At 42.4% G+C, this 21,605-nt stretch overlaps 1 protein-coding gene across 2 annotated transcripts in view; it reads left to right on the top strand.

Moving 5' to 3' along the window:
• Positions 1 to 2,734: 2,734 nt before the first annotated feature.
• Positions 2,735 to 21,605, top strand: part of pea15 (proliferation and apoptosis adaptor protein 15) — a 63,274-nt gene continuing 44,403 nt past the window's right edge. The window contains exon 1 of one of the 2 annotated variants that reach the window (XM_084344876.1): positions 2,735 to 2,875. The gene's annotated coding sequence lies outside the window, so the exon portion shown is untranslated. Of the gene's footprint in view, positions 2,876 to 14,880; positions 15,285 to 21,605 lie in introns of those variants that run through there. The other variant, XM_084344875.1, reaches the window with a different exon arrangement.

The following is a 21,605-nucleotide window of genomic DNA, read 5'->3' as shown; positions in this document are numbered from 1 at the left end:
TGAGTTTAAATAAATAAACCAGTTATTATTAACTTAAATGTGATCATAAATCTTAGTTTCCCTTCACTTCATAGTGGAAGTGGTAGAGAGTCAGAGTCAGTGCGTCGTTATCCAGTCCATTCCACTTGTTCATATAGAGCACGCCCACATCACTGAAATCCAGTCCACGTTTTCCCTGCAACCTAGGTTGCACTCGGTACCTGGGTACCTGCAGTGTGTGTACCGGGAGCGGAGCACACAGAACCGACTAGAGCAGCATTAGGAGAAGAACGTGAACAAGAATGGATACACGAAATTTTTTCAAGAGAGTAAGTATTCATCACTGCTGATAGTAACAATAAGTTAGCTGCAGCCCCCCAGCTAACAGCAGAAAGTCCCACGTAATTGCCAAATGCTCCCTGTTTGACAAATAAAAACCTGGCTTGCACACTCTGTAGCTGAGAGCCCCCTGTACAGGAGGCAGCGTGAGACGCGTGCTGTATATCTCTGTGCACGTCTTACCTTTGTTGTTTTGCGTCCAAAAGTTACATTTCAGCTCAAAAAGAACTCTGCTACAGTAGCTAGCTAGTTAGTCCGAAATGCAATGTGAAGGTCCTGGTTGTTTATAGAGCTAGGTGTGCACTCTTCATATTATCTTTGGGGTGACTTCCTTCTGGAGCATTAGCTCCAGCATCAGATGCACACCGTGAAACAGCTCATTCACGTATGATTATGTGGATAATAATAATAATAATAATAATAATGACAATAATAATGATGATGAATGATAATACGGTAATAATAATAATAATAATAATAATAATAATACACTAATAATAATCACTCCACCACCCCTATTGACCTGTAGGAGTCAGGGCAGAGGAGCAGAGATAGTGAGAGGGGAGAAACCTCTACTGGAAAGGTGAGTCTAGAACACAGTGCTCTTTTTTTTGCATACAGTTTTGGCTAATACATGTAGGCTCTTAATGAATAAGAAGCATTGGTTAAATATGGCACTGTAACTATGTGGATTTTTTTCTTTTTTTGTTGTTGTTAATGCTGTAAACAGACAGTACTTCCTGTGTTTGTTGTTGTACTGTGTTAAAAATGTAATGGTGGCCTAAAACATTTACACAGTAAAGTATCTCTGTTAAATCTGTCCAAAACGTGCAATTTCTCAGTTTTTGTTAGCTGTTTGTGAAATTAAACGTTCGCTGACATTCTGTGCATCTCCTGGGGGCTAAGCCCCCCCTGTCCTTAAAACCTAGTGACGCCCCTGACTGCGAGCATGGAAATGTTTAAAATTATTCAAAGCAACCTCTCTTATCTTGAGTGTATGCCTGTTGTGAATCCGCCAATGTAGGTGCATATTATACTATCTGAATAATACACCCCCATGTACCATTGACCACGATTAAGGGTCAGTCAAACACGTCCATGGGCGCAAGTTCATTAGTCTCCTACACAACGGGCAGTAGGTGCTGGGCGTAAAATGACAACTGCATCAGTCAGAAACTGGAAATGACACCTTGCACCAGGCGTACGATAGAGCTCAAAGACTTGTGACTTGAATTGAAACATAATGTCTCGAATGACTTGTCTGTGTTCATTTTCTGTTTTCAGTTTTGTACCTTGACTTGACTTGCCCAAGAAAAACATGACTTGGGACTTGGACCAAATGACATGAGTCACAGCCTGGCAGTGGGCCAGGGGCGGACTTACCATAACTAGGCGGTTGCCTAGGGCCTCAAGTTCCTGAGGGCCCCATGATAATCCTCATACACTTATGGTTAATACAGTTTTTACTTATTTGCGCGGAGCAGACAAAATTGAAGTTGCATGAAATCCTAAAATGTCTACGTCAGCACTTGAGTAAATATACTTACACTTCACCACTGGCTAAGAGTCTTATACTGTGTTTTGTGTTTGTTTGTTTTCAGAATGAGGGAGAGAGACAACGTGAAAAAGGGACAGGAAGAGAGGGACAAAAGGTAAAACAAATAATACATGTGTCTTCTGTTAAAATGTATGTATCTGTATAATTGACCTGTTGTTTTGTGTGTTGTCTTCTCATGTCAGAGGGCCCCATGCCTGCCTTTGCCTTGGGCCCCAAATTTCTTAAATCCGCCACTGCAGTGGGCGTATAAGATCCAACTGTTGCCGTCGTGTTGCTCTCTCTCCTCTGAATCACATCAACACACTGCAGCTGACCAGATTTAACATGTTTAATAAAAGATTTGCTTGACTAGTAATTTATCAGATATGAGTAAGCTCCCAAATCAGACCCATGTCACAACCCCCCCACACACACACACATCACCACCTCCCACTAGGACCGGTCTGGCCCTGATGCCCGCTCCCTCTCTGTCCCACACCCACGGTCCGTATGCTGGCATAAATGTTGCTAAGCGTCTCCACATGCTACCAACACTCTCTCCTGCTATGACACACACACACACACACACACACTAACGTGTCTGAAAGTTTATACAAATCACAGATTCAGATGCATGCAAAGAGTCAGACTCATACTGTACAAAAGAAGCTAACATTAAGATGCACAGATTAACGTGAAAATACACTTCAAGAGTGCATTCGTATGTCTCTCTTTTGGTAAAGTGGTGGGTTGGCACTCAGCTTGAAGCACAGGCCAGCCTCTCAGAACTGGTGTCCAAGCAACCAGAGAGGGCAGAAAAGAGTGTACTCTCTCACACACACACACACACAACTGCACAGGGAACAGCAAGAACAGATATACACAGAGATTCGTTGACACGCAGTTTTATATTATTAGCGTTTAAGGCCTTGACATTTCCAGAAGAACGGGGGAAACGTCCGTGTGCAGCGGCTGTGAGTGAGCCAAATTTCTTACAGTTCAGAAGTCCCAGTCTTTCAGGTGAGAGACACTCTGGATGGCTGTCAGACTTCAGCTGTCTTCCAGGATGGCACTCAGCTGTGAATAAAAGGGCAGCGCAGTTTGACTTTATGCAAGATTCAATACTTCACTGTTGTGTGGAGTAAGACGCCAGGCTTGAATTTCGCCTCAGTGCAGTTCAGAAACAGACGTAGGAGACTGCTGCAGGGTGAGAAGTAACATCAAAGCAACTTTATGGAGGTTCATAGCGAGTTGAACTTCGTTATTCAGTTGTCCGAGGCACAACTTTACTGTTTTAGTTCAGGTTTGCAGTAGATAATCTTTTTTTAAAAATACAGTGTATACCACCTTCTCAGCACCGAATAGCAAACAGTGGTGGTGAACATAGTGGAGAATGTTACCTGCTGGGTGTGTAAATATAGCCTGCTTCTTTCAGCTGTTATTGCATGTTTGTGACATAAGTTATTCATCAAAAAATCTTGATTTTGAATTACCTCCTTCAGCCAATTATTTAATGCAAAACTATGTGGATTAGATTATATTCACTGATAAAGAACATCATTTATTCTAAGAATTGTTTTGCCCAATTATGTTATGGAGTTTGACTTAAAATTACATCAATTTTGTTTTTTGTATTTCCTGTTTTATTTTGTAGGTCTTACCCTCCTATATCATGCCATTTTCCACTTCCTGTCTTTGTTTGTTTTCCTGCCTTTTTTAATTGCCTTTATAAGTTTCACTTGTTTTTTTAGTGTTCACTCCCAAGTCTATTCCCCAAGAATTGAACCTTCAATTCATAACCTTCTTTTTTCTTTCGCATTTTGTGCCCGATCACTGCTTCATTAAAAAGAAATAAAAATCTATAAAGAAAAAATAAGAAACTGACTTTATTGCTGAGATATTGGGCAGCAAAATATCATGTTTACTGTTGGCTTGTATTTTGTTGACGCAGTGGTTTTAACACACTACTGCTGGTTGTGTTCTGCCAACGCTTCCAACTGCTTCAGGCTGCGCACTTGGTTTTTTCTACCACTTTATTTTTCTCACCCAGAATGCACTGGAGAGAAACCCCCAGTCACACATCACCCACGTTGGCCCACGGGGGACGACTTTTGCATCCAGCATGAATATTTGGCAAGTCTGTGAAATACAAAATAAAATGGGAACATGGAGGAATGCAAAGCCAGCACATACCTAATCAAGAACCCTTTGAGGCCTTTGCTGCTCATTTTTCTGAAGGTTTTTGGGCATCTGCGCCTGGAGCAGAAGTTAATTTCTGTCTCTGGCGTCTACACTCATGCCAGTACTGTGAGACCATTTAGTCTCTGTCAAGAAATGTCAATACAAAGAGACTCTTTGACAGTTGGCTGATGACAGGAGGACGAGATGTTGCTTAGTAACTGAAAACCTGACAGACTGAGTGATCAAGCTTCAGACCGAACAGTTGGTGTGTGTAGGATGGGTATATGTGCTGTAGTAAGAGTGTGTGTGTATGTGTGTGTGAGCTGTGTAAATCTGTGGCAAGAGGGAAAATTATGTTTTAAGAAGGGTCAAAGGGTTTAACCTGTTTACAATCCGGGTGCCTGCAATCATGAGGCTGAAGCAGATGGTCATTCAGTCACAATCAGCCTCTTACCTTCATTTTGAATCGATGTGTTTGAGTCACCAGTGACATCAGAGCATGTTGAGATGAAACTAATGGTATGTGAATATCAGGGAAACATAAGTTGATATTGTCTGAATAAATAATGAAAAAACAAACAAAAGCAAACATTGTCATCGAGCATAATGTGGCCACAATCGTTCAATATCAACATTCTGTTTGGTTCATGTAAACTAAATCGGTATATGAAGCAACACCCACCAACACAACCCTTTACAGCTACAATTTTTGGTCCAAACAAACACACAAATTACTGACCTTCCTCAGCTGCTTTCCCACGTTTCACCAATGGCATCCTGGGATGAGCTCCAGCCTGAAGAATACGCACCAAGCTGTTGCAACAGAGTGGCTGCTATCCCAAAACTGTTGTGTGCAACAAGTGCTCCAAATAAAAACATGTTACAAATCACGGTTGAAAATAATAAACCATTATGATGTGACAATGGGATGGTTAGGGGTTTGGTTAGGGTTAGGGGAATCATCAGGGCTTGAGGATAGGGGACCTTCATCGTCATGGTTACATGGTTAATAATAAGTATGGTTGGGGAACAGCTGTGGCCTCTTGACTTTGTTGCTTTATCATAACATCATCTTCATCGTCATAACTCCAGACAACCCCTATTTACTTTCATTGTTAGGTGGCGACCTCTAGTGGCCAAAGCAGTTATGACAGTAGCAAAGGAGGAAGTCAGCTGACGTGGCATAAAGTGGGCATGAGGTTGGGGTGGATGAATGTGGGCAATGCATGAAGGTTTGTAGTCGTTTGTGGGGCTGACCACACAAACCTCTTTGCTATTGGTTGTAGCTGCGACTTTGCCAGTCAACGTTCATCGAAGTTGAACTCCACGTGAACATTTGCATCTGGTTGCGAAGCCAAGATGCGGATTTGTTTTTTGCCACCGGACGCAAAGGGTTTTTCTTTGCCCTTTGCATAGAATGGAAATGAGCTCTGTTTATATGCCGCCCGCTATTTGCTTGGACTATGAAAGCATGTAGGGAGTATGGAGCATGCTAAGTTAAACAAATCAAACACACCCCATGTGTTTCGTGACGCTGGGTTCGTCCAAATACTAAATGCCAAAATTGCACACTCATGCACTTAATGTTGAAAAAGACATCCAGTTTTTTCAAGCTCCTGAAGAACGAGCTCATTTTTCTAATCCCAATATTTCCCACACGCAACTACAAAACGCAGCGGCCATTTTGGGTCATGATTAATGAGCTGTAATCAATCGCTCAGCAGGTTTCTGAGCAACACCTAATGTGACAACCCTTTTAGGCTGTCATTGTAAATCGTAATTGTGCCCCGGCTAACAGGCCTTGTGGGGATGGTGTAATTAGGAAACTGCTGGTAATGAAGTCCAGTTATCGTTGTATGGATGTCTACCCCAGACCTGGCCTGATGCAGCTGCGTCTGACAGCAGAAACAGAGTCACAAATCAAAAAGACAAAAATGACTCCAGGAGAAGAGAAAGCGTCGGGAGAAATGACGTCAATGTACACAGCAGAAGAATTCGTCATTGAGTCTGACGTCCATTGTCTCTATTTTTGACATCTTTGTAGATGTTTTAGACTCTTTCATGACGTGTTTGACAACATCTAACAGCCGGAGTGCAAAACACAAAGACAGAGGATGAGTAAAGATCCCAGGAGTTACCTTCAAGCTGGGGATGATTGGGCCGAAATCTGCCTGATGACAATAAACAAAAAACCCCAGAACAATTGTTATTTTCATGTTAACAAAATGTGTCATACAGTATAATACAGTAAAACCTATAAAAAAAACAACAACCTTCTGTTAGTTCGGTCATTACTCATCACAGCACCAGGCAACGTCACCGGGTTGCAATTAACAAACCACGCTGAGGAGTCACGACCGCATGACACATTTAGACGAGGCTGGAGTATTTCAGGAGAGGGCAGAAAACAGCCCTGAGTGACTCAAGTCACCCTGAGGAGATCTGGATCTTTATCAGTTTTATCTCCAAACTCAATCAGGCTTCATCAGATAAAAGATAAAACGTATATGTATATTGTATAAAACTGTGTGTTGAAGATATGAGTTAGAGAAATTCTCTTTTTTTTCCAAGGCCACTTGGGGGGAGCGCAACAAGCTTTCAACACAGTGGAGAAAACGTGGTGAAATATCCTTTAGGGTGCCCTTTTTGCTTGTTGGTGCCCCGACCCATATCAGTCCGCCACTGATTGTTAATACTTGTAAAACTGGGAATTTGACAAGTATGATAGATAAGTACATTTATTGTAAAAGAGGAAACAGTTTTCTCTGAGTTTTCGGCAACAACCTTTTGTTTTTTTAAGGAGTCCTGGAGACGTTTGGATCCGTTTTCATATTTCGTGTTTTTTGAGGAGGCCTTCGGAGATTTCCAGGGGTTTTTGTGGCGACCAAGACCGGCTATTTTGCATGGGAAGTCGTACAATCTCCATCCATAATCTTGGGGAGAAAAACAGGTATTTAAAGCCAAACCATGATGTTTTCCCAACCCTATCATGTGTTTTTTGTGCCTAAACCTAATAAGTTAAACCTAAACAACTACAGATCTGCTCGGACAGGTCAAAGGTCAACCGAGGAAGTGGTCTATAAACTGTCACGATTGTTTTTACAAGTACGGACGTAATACTTAAATTTAACGTCATTAAGTGCCTTGATTGATGCCTAACACTATGAAACAAACCTAAAGAACAGGCATGAATGAACATCAATTATCCCTTAATTGAAGGCCGCATTTCTTTTTACATGAAAAACCCCGAGCTCAGATCACACCTGTTGATTGTGAGCAGTAATTGCAACAATCTGAAGGGCCTAATAACCACTATTATCTTCTATATTGTTCACAGAGCGCTTTTAGTTGTAATATTTAATCACAGGAGCAAGTACAGCAGAAAAGCATCAAATGGTGTCATGGTTTAACAAGGCAGGGCAGGCTTGTCTCCGTGCTACCAAAGCGGCTGCTCCGCGTGGTTTGTCATTACCGCTCTGAGCCGACTGTATTTATAATGGGGTCTGATGCCCTGAGCTGCTGGCCTGCACTTAGTGCTGTTGGTGATTAGAGCTCGGCCTTTAATTTCTGCAGCAGAGTCAGTGTCATAATGTGGAAGGGCGAGGAGAGGGGAAGTGATAGAGGGCTGGGGGCTGGGCGGGGATGAGACCGGGAAAGATGCCGAACAGAGACGAGATGAATCACCGTTGAGCGCCGTCCTTCCAAGTTTGTGATGGAAAAAATGTCCATGAGGGCGGATTTTTAAAAGAAACGCACAGACGGGCAGTGAGTGATGGCTGCAGGCAGGTGAGCTGACAGGATGATGGATGACAAAAGATGGGGAAGATGAAAGATGCAGCTCTGTACTATGTGACAGAATGACTCCCAAACTGACAGTGTTTCATGTTTTATCCCAGTAACACACCGTGTTTAATTTCAATCACTCGTATGTTTTCTTAAAGGTGAATTACACCAATTTCACACATGAGAGTCTGATTATTCTGTACCTGTACAATGCAGTGTGACATTACCAACTGCACAGTTAGCTTTGTACATATTTGCTGTTTTTAAATGTGCTCTAGAAATGAACTTGCAAGTTCTTACCAGTAATTATCATTCGCTTTTGAATTTTGTGTTTAGCAACTGAGCGGACAAAGGAGTCATAGCTACATGACGTTAGCTAAGCTTTGAAAATCAGGCTAAGGTTGGTGCTAAACCGAGTTACTAGCTGAGGATTGTTAACGGTTGTCTGAGACACTGGGGTTATATCAACGTTTTAAAAAACACCTCTATGAAAACGAAGAGTAAATATTTCTAATGAGTTTAGGCTAATAAGGCTAACATTGGTGCTACATCGAGCAAGTTTGCTAACAGCTATCTAAGACATTGAGGTTATTATCAAAATGAAGTTGATTGACAGGAAGTAAGTTTGTAAAATGGATATTGAGGCTAGCCTTCATTAGCCACTACTAGCATAACGCAGTCTCATCTCCAAGTGAACTGTCTGAAGCTGAGTTGCATTGTGGGTAATATAGGCAGCAGAAGAATGGCTACCTCTGGGTCTGATTTTGATCCTTTCTTCTTTAACTGTCCATCGTGAGTCCAACAATGCTGTAGGAGACATATTTATACTGTTTTTTGTCCCACATGTCCACCTGAGCCAGATCAGAAACAGGAAAACTTAACCCTCTGGCAACTTTTTTTCCACACTGACAAGTAGCCGACAGAGCCCGATCGAAACGTGACAATGAAATCCAAATGGCAAAACTGAAAAGCCGAAATGTGAATGAAGCCTTTATCCAACAGAAAACGAAACAGAGGTAGAGCAAGTAAGAGCAGCAGAGATGTGAATGAAAGGGGTGCAGTGACTCTGCATTTTCATTGTTTCTCTTTCCACTGACTCATCCCTTTCAATAAGCACATTCACACACAGTGACACAACAGTCTCTCTCTCTCTCTCTCTCTCTCTCTCAGTTGATCTTCTTTCCGTCATCCCTCCATCCTTCCCGTTCTTTCCCCTCTCTTCATCGCTTTGTCTTTGTTTCTCATTTGTATCCTCATGTCTCCTCCGTCCTTCCTTCCCTCCCTCCCTCCCTCCTTCCTTGCTTTCTCTCCAGCTGAATCCTCGCACTTGTTTTGTTTGGGAGAACTTCCTCTCTGTGGCTCTTTCTTCTCCCCTTTAATGAACGAGCCGGGTCTTGTGATGGGAAACAAGAACTTCCCTATTTTAGTCCGCCCTGGGGAAAGCACACACAGACACACACACAGTTAACATGTTCACACACAGACTGTATTTACTCTACAGAGGCGTAAACACAGATTCACACAACATGTGCAGAACATGTGCTTTTATACTGAAATGTGGTTTAGACCCACACTACAGATTTACATGTATGTAGATGTGTGTGAGGGAGGGGAGGGCGAGGCAGATAGTGCTCGGCTTTGTATTCGTTCTGGTTCCTGTCCGGCCACTTCCACATCCCCAGGATGCAAACACACTCGCACACGCACACATAATCGTTGGCAAAAATGTGTGTAGCTACGGTGGTCCACAGCGCAGAACAATAGGCAAATGTTCACAATAGCGGCTTTAAAATTGCGAGATACATTTTTTTATGCACAAAAATAAGCTCTAAAATGTTCATTTTTTATTGTAAGAACATCATCAAACTGGCACATAACGTAACACAAATATCATAACAGCTCAGATAACTACACAACGCAAAGACGAATGACAGAAAATGTTGCATCGGCTTAAAATAAAAGACCAATCTCACAAACCAAATCACAGTGTTTGTGTCACATCTCGGCTTACATGTCCTTTTTGATGACGTTATTTCAAAGTGTGCATGTGTGATGCCTTCATGTCTCATTAAAAACAACACTTATGACTGGTGATAGTGTGGAGACCTAACTTGACTGCTCGAGTTTACCCAAAACTAGCAGTTAGCGCACCATCGCCGAGGTTCAAGGGGTCCAGGAGAGTACACAAAAGGGAAGTAAGACTTTTTTATCCGGTCCTTTGTGTAATTCTCTTGAGCCACTAATGGATTAATGCTCCATACTGTGGCAATGTTTCCTTCACTGCAGCGGCAGCGTAATGTGCCTCTTTTCCACTCGACTTTTTCTGCAGTTCAGAGTCCGTACAAGAGGTTTCTGTTGTAAAATCAAGCCTGAACAAATGCACTGATGCTAGCACTAACATATAGTGTTAACATACAATAACTAAATAAGACAACCGCTGACGTTGAACATATTCAGTACCGTGTTCTCTGTGGCAGAGGCAAAGTTGGTGAGCCCTCGACTGTCAGCGATGTCGAGAGCATTTCCATAAATCCCAGCATGCTAATCAACATATGGCCCCCCAGGCCACCGAAGATCATCAACTGACTCATACATCACCAACTGAGCGCTGTTTGAATGTCTGACAAGTGAAGTTAGAAAAACAGATTGTTGTTTTCTTTACATTTTCATTTTGGTAAGTTACAATGTATTTGGTTTTATCTGCCAAATTTTACACATTTCTTTAGATTATTTCTTTTTTTAAAGATGTAAAGACAGAACAGTGTGATTTTTGTACGTAGGTAGTGTATCTGTGTCATTCTGAGTCCAAAGAACGTTTTCTGTTGCTCCAATGCAAATGACTGTGTGCTTATTTGCATACATTAACAACAATATGCCTATTGTTTCAGTGAAACCAGCCGGTGAGAGGACTCCAGTTCATTGAGCCGCTCACAGGTGGAGAAAAATTTGGACTGTGTGAAGACCTTGTTTGAACAGCTGCTACGATCACTGTGTTTAGCAACGGTCACAATGTTTAATTCAACATCTGTATTAGCTTTCTCTTCTAAATGTCCACAAATGTCTGATGTTCTTGTGTGCTCTGCGTACGTCGTGATTTTGTTTCCACCGATATACCAACTTCTGCACCTCAGCCGAGAGTTTTGGGCTTTTTCACTTTGATTGTTTTTATATTTTTGGTTTCAAAGTGGTAGATGGAAATGCACTTAAAATGAATTAAAGATCATGAAGACAGTAGTCGACTCTTCTGTAATGACAAGGCGAAATATGTTTGTATGTTTCCTTTAAAACATTATTATGATTGAGAAATCTTTGATTTCTTGAGTATTTCATTTTCTGTTAATTATTATGGTAAGGACAGACTCTCTCTTTTATTTATTTATTTATTTATTTGGATTTTTCTTGAGTTGCCGGGTTGGAGATGCTGTGCTTCGGCCTAGTTTGTTTGTTTGTTTATTTATTTTTAATTTCTCCATACTTGTACATTTGTCTTAATGTTAAATGAATAAAAACATTATTATGATTGTGAATCAACTATTTTCAAATGTTTGTCGGGAACAACATGTTTTGCTTATCTTTGTGTGAGACTTTATTTAGAAGGTTTATCCAGCTAGTGTTAGTAACGTTAACATTAGCTAGCGTTAGCGATGTAGCAAATGTTATCAGGAACACCTTTTAAAGGACAATGCGGCAGATCATGAGTGTGGCGGTGGGGCTATCAACGATTGAAATCTATCGCGCTGTAGATAGCGACGTGTTTGATGGAGTGTTTACAGCATCTTCAGACTGAACGGACTGAAGCGTTGGATACTTTCTCCAGAGCTGTTTGTTGATGCTGGAGGAAGCCATGTGTTTCTGTTTGTGCATTCGTCTTAAAAAGGGGATTTCATCCTCACCTCGGGGTCACAGACTTCACAACAAAAGTCTAATTCATACTTAAAGATGTTTTAACATTGGCCTCGTCATGAGTTACAGACCAGAGTCATAACTCTTTTGATGAGGGGTGATGCACAGTTTAAAAAGACATAAGGTCATGAGATGCACAACAAATCTTTGGGAAGTTTCCAGACAACGGAAATAGTTTCTCAGAGTGACTTATTTCTGAAGCATGCGCTGCTGCACATCCAAACTGAAAGGGAGAAAATATTAGAAAAGGTCAAAGAGAATTCCTGTTTTTTAGAGTCGTCTGACCTTAGCGGCAGTTTATACACTCCACTTACAAATGGATGAAACATCACCACACACGCTGACACACACCTGAGGCATGTGAAACCATTAGAGGCCATTAGCCTCCATTAGCCCCGTGTGGCTGCGAGCAGGATCATTTTCTCTCAGTGGCTTCGTGTGTGGCTGTGGCCTCTTTGGTCTCCAGCACCTGTGAACGTTCTGGGTTTCAGTCACACTCGAAGAGCCAAACCAGCTGCACCCACGCATGAGCGTTTTTTGAAAACTTTCGTAGATATCATCAGAGAAGAAATGAGCCTTTCCAGGAAACATCTGCTGAAAAACAAATGAAGATATTTCCAGGATCTTCACTGTGGTCGGCTGTGTGGCTGACTTTATGAGCACTTTACCTTGAAAGGGGATTTGTCTGCCAAAATCTTGCCTTATATTGAGACAGTAACTAACGCTGCAACTGGCAACACGTTTTTGCAAATCGAAACATGGTTGGTTAGGTTTAGGTACGTAAACTACTTGGTGAGGTTTAGGATAAGGTCGTGGTTTGGTTAAAATAACTACATCACCTGACACAATATGTTAAGTTACATCACCCTCATGTCATGTCATGTTATGTTATGTTACATTACGTCACCTTACGTTACATCACGTCATGTCACGTTACATAACTTTCGATACATTAAGTCACCTTTTGTTATGTTGCATCATATCATGTTACATTATGTTGCCTCACGTTACATCATGTCATGTTATGTTGCGTTACATTGCGTCACGTTAACTTATGTCACCTTACGTTTCGTCATCTTAATTTTATGTTATGTCACTTTACGTTGCATCACCTGAGACACAAACAGCGGCCTCCTGGGTGAGACTGTCGTGTTTGTTTCCTCTCTAACTCGTCCTCCTCCCTGCGCTCTTTATACTACGTCACCTGACTTCCTCCTTTGCTCCTCCCATAATTACGACAGCCACTAGAGGGCGCTGCCAATTTATGGAAATTTGGGTCATACTAAGCTTCGTGCACATCAGCACAGAAAGGTCGAAGACGATATTTGACTCAAGTTCCTCGTAGAAATCTGAGACAGTCATGTAGAAGATCTTAAAGTCCATTTCTAAAGGAGCACGGTCCCATTTTGCCACTTGTGTGCATTTTAATTGTACTACGGGCCAGTTTTTGCTTTTTGGAGGACGGAGAAGAGAAAACCAATGAATGATGTAACTTCATTTGTGGGACCAACACCCAGCGGCACAGCTCCTGTTGGCTCGCTGTCACTTTTTAAAGAATGGAGCTGGGGTTGGAGGGTGGAGAGGGTGGTGGTGGTGTTTTGGATCATGTTGTGATGGAGAGAAAGAAACAGGAGGAGGGATTTGCGGACCGGATAGCGCGGTGACATCAGCTTTGAAAAATGTGTGTGTGTGCCTGTGTCTGAGTGTGTATCAGTGTCTGAGAAAAAAAAGGGGAATCAGAAGGGAGGAGGACCAACAGAGCTCTCACTCTGTTCTGTTTTTGGAGGACCAAATTTTACGGCAAGAGGAACAAAAAATGCACTCGATTAAAAAAGTTGCTCTTTCTAAAGTGTTTTTGTGGATGACATGTGTTGGGTGGCCGATCTATGTTCACCCCATGTTATTTGACACATGAAAGCCTATTTAGGATGTTTGCTCCTGTTCTCCCAATGCATGCTGGGACATCATCAACCCTAAATATACAGATCAAAAGCTGATATATATAACACGGTTTTTGGTCAGTTGGTAACAGTGTAGCACATTTTTAATCATTTAGGCTTTAATCTAGTCTGTGGGTTGTCCCCTGTTGTGGTATTGGACCACTTGGTTCAAAGTCGATCTGATCTGATCAAGCTGGGTGTCAAAGTCAAGTCCTGTAGAAAAGTGCAGAATAAAAGTATCTCTTTTCCTTATTATGATTGTAAATTAATAATTTTACACTGTTGTTGGGTCCAAAATGATTGTTTTGTTTAAGTCTGTGTGATAATTCTCACAGTTGGTTCCCCCTCCTAACAAGGTTTGTCAGCCAGTAGTATTATGTAACACCATTGGTATCGTGTGGTGTTTTGTCAGCGTTCAAGAGCCTAAAAAAACATAAACATGTCTGAGTTACTGCCCTAATGTTTGCTTGCTGGCCACAAGGGACCTCGAGCGGACTTTCACCAGACTTCCAGGGGGTCTGCTCGGGCTGCAGACTTCACTGGACTTCACTGATTCAATGACACACAGTGCATTGCAATATGGACGTGACGTTGTAAAACTTACAATGAATGTGTAAAACAATGATTTTATTATGACATTACTTGAAGGTAATCAAAACACATTTTGTGGTCAAACTGGAAATTGCTTCATTACTTGATTTGTGGTGTTTAATCACTTTGGCTTCTTTTTTAGGCGTTATTCACTACATCAAAATCCAGTTTTGATTTGACACACTCCAGATTTATTGTGAATTTCATCATTTTTAGCACCTTTTCTGTGCCGAGTTGGCGTCCACGTTGGTGTTGATGCCGTACGTTGAGCGGGACGATGTAGCTGAGCGGGTTTAACTCAAAACAAGAAGATATTTTACTTTAATTCGGACAAACTTTGACTTTATTGACTTTTTAAATTGACAAATTATTTGTCTCTCTCCATTGATTACTGTACAAAGTTATTTCTGGAATAAGGTCCAATGGGTCGTGTGTGTGTTGTGAATACGGCCTTTAAAATTGGCCTAATTTCCATCCATTCATTCATTCATTCATTCATTCATTCATTGAGTGGTTTATTGGGGAGAGTGAGCCATTGTCTCCAATAGACGATCTCTGGACGAATCAGACAGCGTGCTTAACCGTGACCGAGAGAGAGAGAGAGAGAGAGAGAGAGAGAGAGGGAGGAAAAGGCGTTTCCACGCTGAGCAGCCGGTGACAGAGCAGCGGACAGCCGAGCGGACGGACCGTGAGCGGAACCACCCTCAGAGAACCCGGCGTTTCTGTGTCGTTAACCTCCGAACTGTGACTGACAGCTCGCCCGCACCGTGTCCCCTTCACGGCCGCGTCTCCACACGCTGATGACCCGGACTCTCATCCATCACTGAACCAACTCGAAGCCGCACACACACAAAAAAAAGTGAACCGAAACACGACCGAGACCGACGGAGTGGACCCGCATTTCCCCTCCCCACAGAGCTGCTGCTACTGCTGCTTTTTTCTGTGACACCCAGAGGAGATTATCTGCCCCGCACACTCCCGCATCATCTCTCCCCGTCTTGTAAGCTGACTCATTTCTGCTGCTGCTCGGGGTGAGTACGTCTCGGTCCCGTCAAACTCATTTCCTCTGGGTCTGGGACTATTTCTTTAAGGCCGAACCCTCCAGGGGTGTAGTTCGGTTTTGTTTGGACCGTTCATGGATCATTTCTCTTCTCACATGCCGTTACATGTTTACTGTGCGTGCGTGTGTGTGTGTGTGTCAGGGTCGGTTACTTCACAGGCTGCCTGGAAAATTAAGTTTTCCGGCTTGTTTGTGGCATCAAATGGGACAGTGACACAGAAATGGGGCGTTCACGGTCCTGGAGGGGTTCACAAACTCACACTGACTATAAGAGTGGGAACATATTTGGGGGATTTTTCTCCCAAATTGAGTAAAAAATGACTCAAAAAGTCAAAATGACTACGTTCCCTGTTGACTCAGTCATGAACTTGGCTGTTAAAGAGGCAGAATTTCCCATTCTCAGGAGGACATTTAACACACCATTGATTAAACTAATTGGATTGGGTTTAGTGTCGCTGTTGGCATTCACCTATCCAATGTCCTTTTCATTAGGCCTACTTCACAGCCAGACACCCTCCACAGAGACCTGGTTCACCGATATTATTACATTTCCTCCAATTAAACCATTTTAATTTGAGACGTTCGTTCCCCAAATTAATTGTTGTGATGGTTTTATGTGTGTGTTTGTGAGGACTGGACCGGATTATGAGACAAAGTTCAGTCAGAAGCCACAATAAACAACCCTGAACCACCTGTGACCATCCAGGATGAATGAGTGTGTGTGGGAGCGGATGGGGAAAGGGTGTGTCTTTTATGAATGAACGTGTGTGTGTGTGTGTGTGTGTGTGTGTGTGTGTTGGGAGGGGAGGGGATGACTTGTACTCCTCTCTTTGGCCAGTAGCTGGTTTATATCACTAAATGTCTGCTTTCAATATCCTGATAGTGTCACGAAAGTGTTCTCATAACATTCCTGTTGGACTTTTTGCCCGGACTCGAGGCGAACAGGCCTCTTTACTAAAGTTAAAAACGTTGTTTACAGGTGAAAGTAAGTTAAATAACTGTGTAAAGTGTCAGGAACTCCTTTTTAGGACGATGATTAGTAAATATAAAGCAGTGAAAGCCACTGTTATTGTGATTTTTGTCTTATTTTGAAAGGGCACTGTGTTGTTTTGGGGAAGAACTTTCAATCAGAAGAGAAATAAAGAAAATAAATAAATAAACTCTTTGTTTTCATGACTGAATAAACAAGCGTAAATAACAACACAGTTTCATACTGTTTTACTTTGTTTATATGTGGCGGACCCTGCCACCGTTTTTCTAGCTTCAGACTTTATTTTCCTCTGAGAACAGCTTGTTGATTCAGTTATGGAAAAGATAAATTCTTATGAGTTTGTATTATTACCTCATTTATATTGTAAATAATAAAAGTCTGAGCTTGGATTTCTTCTCCTAAAACTACGTAATGTAAAAATCATTATGTCCGAGCCAATACTGACGATTATCATGAGATTTCATAATAACATAAGATAATCCTTTATTAGTCCCACAATGGGGAAATTTGCAATATTACAGCAAAAAGGAGCAAAAATAGATAAGTATCAATAAAAAATTGTAATAAATGAGTACAAAATTAAGTTAAGATATGTACAAGAGGAAAAAATAAAGCAGTAAGAACAATATAAACAGTATAAATAACAAACAAACTCAACAAATAGTCACAATAGGTGACGATGACTAGCTACCACACAAGCTCCCAAGAAGAGAGCCAGACTTTGAAGCCGGTTTTTCATAGTGGCCAAACTGTGTAATTACATCGTCACGTGACGCACGGTGGCCCAACAAGACTTGGGAACGAAGTGTCTTGTAAAACGTTGGATGCATTTCTTTCTTTTAGCATCACAGCCCGCACAAAAAAACTCCCTTCACTATCATAATTTGAGGTATTTGGTTTGACAACATCTGGAAAGTCTGAAGAGCCGCACGATTAAATCATTTTATCTCTACTCAAGTCAGTCAGGCATTAAAGTGGAAGTCAGCAGGGAAGATCTGGGTATATGGGCTTATTGGCTGCATCTCCCAACACTGTATCCAGATGTTAGATGCACGCTACCACAGTGTCACTACTACTGTCGCACATGATCGTATCGGAGGAGATGGCAGACAAGAGCGAGACACTCTACCTGAAGTGCCGGTCGAATACAGTGAATTCTTTCAGCCACAGTTATTGATGAATATCATGTATTATAACTGTATGTAAAGGCTGGTGATTCGCTGTCATACTTTACTAGACCTCCAGTATTGGAAAAATAAAGGAAAGAAAATGTTTGACAAAGAAAATCACGACTGAATAGCTAAAAAAAATGGCATTTATTCGCATTTCTGCTCAAAAACTCCCCAAAAATGCGGATTATTTTCTTGTTCATCCGCCAGTTGTTTCCATTCAGACTCTAAGCAATTCACATGCTGCACATATGTTTCAATCAACGCCCTTCTCTCGCTCGTCCCGACCCCATGTGACGCACATATACAGTACATACTGTACATCCACACAAACCCCTCGTAGTGTGTGACACTTGTGTACAGTGTGACAGCTGTCAGTCCACTTCCTGTGTGGCTGCGTTCCAGTCACACTATCCCTCCACAAGCTGCTAAACAATCCCAGAACAGCAGAATAGAGGAGTCCACTTTGTTTCACCGAAGCCTTTGAGTTTAGAAAGACTTTCGTTAAAGTGCTTGCAGTGTGAAGGGTCCCCGTAATGCATGTACGGGACGCGTGTGACGTCCTGCAGGGTTACGAGGACCTATTTTAAAAGTGGGGACATTTTGACTTCCTCAAAAGATTAGGATGTGGTTTTTAGGAACAAGATGAGATTCAGTTTTAGGTTAAAATTAGAGGAGGGATTTTTATTGTGCATGCAAGTACAAGTGTGTGTGTGTGTGTGTGTGTGTGTGTGTGTGTGTGTGTGTGTGTGTGTGCCTTGACTCAGCTTTTTGGGAGCCGGCCTCCTCTCGTCTCTGATACATATCGATCCGTCTTCTCGGACGGAGAAAAAAAAGAATAAAGAAAACTGGGCAGCGCAGCAGAAATGTGCTTCCCCTCTCGGGTTCACTTCCTCTGTGTGTGTCTGTGTGTGTGTCGGCGGTGTCGGTTGTCCTCCCCGACGCCGCCAGGGGAATGTTTGCGGTTGAGTGTTTGCAGGCGCTGAGTCAAACACAGTTTTCGGGAGAAGATCAGCGATAAACTGGTGGAAGTTGGAACAATCAAAACAAACGACAAACATGCCAGGTCTTTTTTTTTTTTTTTGTTTTTGCATGGACCGTCACGGCTCTGTTGTCGACAAGCTGTTCACTGTCGCACATTCAAGACAACAAACAACAGGATGGAATAAGCTTCATCACTTCGCCATAACTAGTTTTCCAGCCCGACAACCGACATCTGAGAAAAGGATATGTTAATTTTTAGCGTGCGCCGCAAACTGGAAGTCATAAATTCACTCAATGTTTAGCCAAAAAGAAAGTCCGGTGTTGAGTACAGTCACTTGTGCAACTGCAGGAAAATGAGGAATTGAGACTTTGTTCAGACAAAACTGGACTCGCCAACATCTGATTTGTTTCCTTCCTCTCGGTTTCATTTGGTAATGTGATGTAATGTAAAGAAATGGGCAAAAAGAGTTATTTCGTTAGCTTGTTTCGTTACATAAAGCTTCCAGCGACTGTCAGCAAAGTGGATGAAAAACCTTTGAAACTCTATAGAGCCGTGAATTTCGCTTTTGTGTGCTTTTCTCTCACTAACTATTCACTGTTTATTTTAAAATATCTTTTTGTTACTGTCAGTGGCTGGACTGCATTATTGTCAGTGGAGAAAAGCCTCTCTCCTCATGAGACCCGGGTTGCGGATGACACAGACAGAGCGATATTTAATAAAGCACAGTATTAGCCTGATCTAACAACACATGTCAATGCAGCCGACTGGGTAATTAAATCGCTTCACGCTGAAAAACCAACACAAATGCGTGTGGTCTCAGAGCGGTGTTTCTCAGCGGAGCCGCCTCGCCGCCGCTCTGAGCGGATCGCTTCCTGCAGCCGTGGATCCTCTGACATGCGGAGGGAACAGATATGTCCCTGTCAGAGCGTCGCTGCCTTTTGTTTCCCATCTCTCCCCCTGCTGCGCGTTTGTTTACTTTCACCATGTGTGCGCCAGGCTCTCAGGAAGCTATGAGTTACAGCGGGCCGCTGCCATTAGAGCCGAGTTACATCACTGCCTGTAATCGTCTTCTGCTGCTGCTGCTGCTGCTGCTGCTGCCCACTTCTCTCAGCTTTGTTCTCGGTGTCCATTTACAGATTAACCTGCTGGATCAGATGCCACTTTCTAACTCAACAAGAAAACCCGAGTTGAGGCCATGCAGCGAGTAAAACAACATTGGGTTTGCAACTAAATTTGCATTGTAATCCTGCAGCCAGGAACAGATGCAGTGATGCAGAGATCGATGTCGTTATGGAACGATCCTCCAACTACATTCAGGCCTGTAGTACATGAGGCAGTGAAAACAGCACTCCAAAACTGTATATTATGTATTTTCTATTAATGACCTCGTGTTCCTGTGTCACATTCATAAAAAAAAAACTGAATAACTCCACGAATTTGGTTCCTATTGATTGTAACTGCCTTTTCAAAAGGCTGCCACAGAAACTAAAATTGACTTTAATGGAAATAGCGAAGGGTAATGGAGACGATGCAGCGCGTTGGTACAACCCAGGGTTTCCGTTATCCAGCAATTACTGTTTCGTTTTTTGTTTTACCGCTAAAATTTGTTGAAATACAACTTATTTAAATCTCTTAAAGCACAATATGAATTGTATTAAAAATAGAGGGGGCATATCACCAGAGTAACTGCTAGAAGCTGCTAACTATAGCTGCCATTAGCTTGTTAGCCCAGTTTGCAGTGCAGCTAGCGGTTTGGATTTTGAAGTCAGTGCAACAGGAGAGTCAATTTTGAATGTTTTCGACCAAAATTGCTTTTGTTAAAGCAACTTCTCAAATACTTGAGATTGTAGGTTGTGTTGGGATTGTCCCAGAGAATGACGCCATCTGCATCGATGCTTTACAGGGAGACGCTCTCTGTTAGTCCCTCCTGTAAACACACCAGTTGTAATGCAACGTCTCCTACTCGTGCCATTGTTTTGTACAATCTTGCATCTGGTTGTTGCGATGTCATTCGTTGCATGTTGGTTTCGATGGCCACCACACGTCCGTTTCCACCCAATTTCCACCAAAGCAAGTTCCTCCCCGACGCTATTTCGCAGGGGCACTGTTGCAACATCCTCGGCTCTGCGCCGCCCAAGACAATTGTGATTTTTTTAAGGGAATGCAAATAAACTAGAGCATTTTTTCCCCCAGTTGGCAGAATGAGTATATCTCCAGCGCTGACACACACAGTGCTGCAGAGATAGGTCTGTCCATGCGAGACTAGGTACTTCCCAAACACTCACAACTGCATATCAGGTGAAACGGCAGGAAACCCAAACCTCATGTCTGAGTCATTGGGGTCACAGAAAGTGATACTGAGAACAGGACAGAGTTGGACTGGACCGAGAGTGAAACCAGCACCCAGAGCAAAGCTTACCACCCCAACCGCTTTTTAAAAAGTCTTGAACAAACAGTGTTGATTGTGTTGTACTCTGCTCTTTGGCAAACAGGAAGTAATGCCTTAAAGGGGAAGGTTGCATTTCCAGTTATATATTGTACCTCACAGTTATATACATTACAGATGGTCCGATTGTGTGGGTTTTGTTGTCCATCTCCACCCACTAGCCAGCCGTATATGAATATGTAACAGTTCATTTGCAGCTCAATGTATTGAGCGAGATGATTATGTCAAGGCTTACTTGGAAATTAGCTTCAACAACCATGTTTATGTTTCTTGGAGGAGGAAATGAGCAGCTGGTCGCCATGTATCAGGCTTTCAACCTGAAGGAGAGATTTACCTTGATGCAGTTTTTGTATTTTTGAAGCATGTGCAATGATTTATTTCAAATTCCCAAATGCCGCAAAGGTTAAGCTTTCCTTTCTCAGGCTGCAGCCACACACACACACACACACACAAAAAAAACCCAACACAGATTTAATCCCTCCAGCAACTGCTTGGTTGCGTGGACGGTCAGTTGCTGTGCTACAAGTGACGCCTACACCGGCAGAAAGCTACTTCTTAATGCTGTAATGTCTTCCATACAGCATTCTGCAGAGTTTTCAGATTTCCTGTGTCCGGGCGGAGCAGCAAACGCATCGTCAGGGTCGTGAGGATGTAAAAAGCTACGACTCGAGCGTGATTTCGCACGAAACTGGAGCGACTCT

The sequence above is a fragment of the Pagrus pagrus genome, assembly GCF_965226575.1.
Source record: "Pagrus pagrus genome assembly, chromosome: 22".
NCBI lineage: Eukaryota > Metazoa > Chordata > Actinopteri > Spariformes > Sparidae > Pagrus > Pagrus pagrus.
Note: the sequence above shows the minus strand (reverse complement) of the source record. Positions and strands in the feature narration are given on the sequence as shown.